Below are 4,016 nucleotides of genomic sequence, written 5' to 3'. Positions count from 1 at the left end.
TTGATGATTATCGGCCAACACAAGAGTCTCAAGGTCACAACTTTCACCATCCTATACACAACAATTTGTTTTATTACCATAGGATCAAATGCAAATGCGTTAGGCCCAAGTGAAGCTTTGCTTGAGGAACCATTACTCACTAGCTACTATTTACACAAAAAAGCAAAAAGAAAACAGACTCAAACCCTTAAGAAGGTTGTCATGTAACACCCCAAAACTTTTACAATATTTGCATTCTTGATTGAACATTTTTTTTATAACGAGGAAATATTTTACTTTGCACTTCCTAAATATAGAATGGTCAATATATGAAAATTTCTTACTTTAGGTTGTGTTAATATTGCCAATGAAGTTCCATGGTGTTGCTATATGTAACACTTAATATTATTTTGACGAGTTGTTAGTAAATATAGTATATAATTAAGTTTTGGGTTTTCAACCTTTTGTATTTATCTAAGAATATTTAGTAGTTGGGGAACCATTTTATTTTATATATTTCCATAAACTCCATATTCTTCTACTCTTCAGAAACAAAGAAGAATAACTATCTACCTCTCTCTCTTTCTATCTCTATCTTTCTATCTCTATCTCTCCTCCGTAAGAACAAGAAGCTGAAGTTTCATCAAAAATACAAAACCATGGATTTCTACTAAATCAACGCACAAAATTCGTTTTTGGTGAAGATCAAGTTGCTCCTCTTGGTAAGTTTCTAAACTCGTTTTTATACTAGACATCTACTAGTATTTTCTACATCTCTTTTTGTACAGAGCTCTGATTTAAGTGATCCAGGACTTTCTGGAAAGGTATTTCATAAATCTATAATTTTTATGAAGGAACCAAAATCTAGTTTTGTTGGTATATATCTGAAAAAGGGTCAAAAAGTACAGGACAGGTGCTGCCCAGATTTTCAGTTCTTGAAATACTCCATGTACTGCTGTTAGTAATTTTAGCATAACCTTTTTTTCAAAATTGATATGGTAGTAATTCAAGATGTTCTGAAATGGTAAGACATAGATCTACAACTTTTGTGAAGACTATAAAGTCTAGTTTGTCCGTATAGATCTTCAAAACTGAGTCACAACTCGGAACAGTGATACTGTCCAAAATTTCTGTTTCAAACGTTTTTGGGTAATTTTCACCAATATCATGTTTAGTTGACTTGTTAAATCACTGAACTTATTTAGGTATATTATTGTGTATTTAAGGTATATAAACCCTTGAAAAAAATCAAAGGGGAAGTGTTTGAGGAAGTGGACAGATTTGGTTTGTTTACGGCGTAGACGATTCGAACGTCCCCAAGTTGTGATTGAACTGTTTTGTGGTAAAACACCAAGGTTTGTGTATAAACTTGTACACTTTTTGTTTGCTGGAAATATGTTGAAATAACCTGATATTTTATTTTTCTTGTCTTCGAATTATATTGTTATATTCGTATTATATCAAGTCTTGTAAGAAATTTGCTAAATCGCCCATTCGTACGGATTGTTTGATCATTTTGCATTCTTGTTGGGACTTTGTCCTTCTTGTGGCAGTGACTTGGTCACTCACTTGGCATGCCTCTTGATTCGGATCTTTTGCTATCTTGACTTTGGATTTGTAGTTCGTCTTGAATTATGGAACTTGTCCGTGTTAAGTACGAACTAGGAAGCCATTTTTAATATGGTTCTTGATTCTCTTGTCTATTGGGTTTTGACCTTACTTGATTTGGGGCTTCGGTCCATCTTGATATCTGATTATGCTTAGTGTGATGGCATGACATACATATTGGGCGAAAAATGGATATTTGGTATACTTTCTTAAATTGATAGTATACATTTTCTAGACTCTTGAACATTGTTATTGATATTTGGAAACACTTCAAAGTTTGATATTGGTATGTTTGATATATTTGTTCATTTGTTTTAAATTATGTTAAATTGAGCTAACTATGACTGAAAAGGGGAATTGGAGAATTTAATGACTCCAAGCCTAAAGTTTATACACCACTAAGCTTTATGCTTAGCGATAGTTGTTTTCTATCGTAGGAAATGTTCGGGATGAAATCTGAAGATGGCCAGGGTGAAGTAGTCTCTTTGGGAGAATTTATGGAGATCACATTTGCATATGCACCTTGGTTTGCATAGTTTTGGGGCGTGTACATGATATACATGATATATATATATATGTCACACTTATGTTATTTGGAGGCTTGTTGGATTTTAAAGACCAAAATCTTGTAGCTTGAATTTGTAACCTATTTTATTGTATTAGAGTGTTTTAATAACTCAAGTCTTGTAATATGCTGAATTTACACTTTCTCTTGTAAATATGTAGAAAAGGAGAAAACTAGTTTCCTTTGTTTTTTATATATACCCGATAGTTTGAAATTTATGTACAATATAAACTTGCGGTGATTTTGAATGATTGTATAAATCAGTTAGGAAGTTGCTTTAATCTGTTAATGTTTTGACATTGTATTTCATTTAAAATAAAATTATGGTGTATTTTAATATATATGTGTATTTTAAATATATATATATTGCACTTTCAACCTTTTCGCATGGGCCTACTTCCGCTACTAAAATTATTCTAAATATTTTTATTAATATCTCTTTTAATATTTTGTAAGTAGGAAATTAGATTTGTTTTCCTAAGTAGTACTCTCCCAAAGGGGTTGCTACATGTCATGCCATCCATCATCGGGAAGAGCCACCCGGTTCATACAAATTCCACCTTTGGAAAGAACCGTGGCATTAAGAAAACTAAAGGCTTATTGAACGCAAAACTCAAAATAAGAAGCTATCAAAATGAAATAAGAAACTATGAGAGAGAAAATACGAAAAGTTTAATGAATATGTACAAGAGGGGATTTAGATGAATATACATAAGGGAGAATGAATATATACATCAGAAAGTAACTTTATATATAGACCAAAGTTGCAAAGTACGAAAAAGGGAATGAATATATACATCAGAAAGTAACTTTATATACAGACCAAAGTTGCAAAGTACGAAAAATAAACTAGAATGGTAAAATTATGTACATACCAAAAGTAAAAAAGAAAGCATAATAAAAGAAAATAGTGTCATATATACAATCCAAATCATCCAAATAGGGCTACCCCCTCAAATGAGAGTTAGCATTATCCTCAATGCTAACTAACCAAAAATAGCTCAAAGTAAAAGATAGAGAGTAAAAAAACTCTCTATTGGCCCTCCATCTGCATAGGATCATGAGTCTGGGTCCCTGGGTCCTCGGGCTGCTCGGGAACTTGTGACTGGATCCCCGTAACCTGTGTCTCCACTGGGACCTGGGCTTGTACTGGATTCTAGGGTTGGCTAGAGGAACCTCCCTGTGGGTCCTCCAACTCTATAATAGCATCATCAACACGGGGAATCACCCTCTTCCTCTTTGCTGGCCTCTTTGTCTCCTGCTCCAGCTCAGGATGGGCTGCTGGATCCGGGTCATGCAATAAAATATCCAAAGGCAAGTGATCAGCCTTCAATTTCTCCACATCCACCCTCAGCTCTTTCACTGACTCCTTGTATGCCCGAGTCTTTCTCAATTTCTTTGTTTCTTTGGTCAACTCCTTCAATGCTTTTCCAAGTGAACCCACAACGTCCAATATTAATTGCTGGTTCTCCAGGAGCTTCTTCTGGTTCTCCAGAATCTCCTTGAGAGTGTCCTCTACTAACCGTGGGACCTGTGACTGAGGAGGTGCAGACTGGGTTGCCTCCGAAGTCGAAAGTACAGACAGCTTAGAAGGGGTTGCCTGCATCCAGTTGTTGATACTGGCAAGGGTCTGGCTCAAGCGATGGGCAGTCAAAGGATATGCTGCAGATGAGGGAATATCTAGAACTGTAGAAGTGGAGGGTCCTGGGGCCATGTCTGGGGCAGCTGAAGGAGGCTGAGTAGGAGCTACTACTACTACTGGCTCTTCAGACTAGCTAGTGGAAGCAGTGGCTTTGCCTTTAGGGTCCTTGGGGTTGTCAGGACCCTTGGTGCTGTACCAAGGTGCTGTACCTACCTTGGGTTT

At 35.9% G+C, this 4,016-nt stretch overlaps 1 long non-coding RNA gene across 1 annotated transcript; it reads left to right on the top strand.

The window, feature by feature from the left end:
- The first annotated feature begins 569 nt into the window (after positions 1–569).
- LOC138886297 (uncharacterized) lies at positions 570–2,225 on the top strand. Its single transcript, XR_011404961.1, has 3 exons — positions 570–701; positions 1,206–1,334; positions 2,025–2,225. It is a non-coding gene; the product is annotated as an uncharacterized lncRNA (long non-coding RNA).
- Positions 2,226–4,016: the final 1,791 nt, after the last annotated feature.

Source organism: Nicotiana sylvestris, chromosome 2 (assembly GCF_000393655.2).
Source record: "Nicotiana sylvestris chromosome 2, ASM39365v2, whole genome shotgun sequence".
In the NCBI taxonomy this organism is placed as follows: Eukaryota; Viridiplantae; Streptophyta; class Magnoliopsida; order Solanales; family Solanaceae; genus Nicotiana; species Nicotiana sylvestris.
The sequence above is the reverse complement of the archived record's forward strand: the minus strand, read 5'-3'. Positions and strand labels throughout refer to the sequence as shown.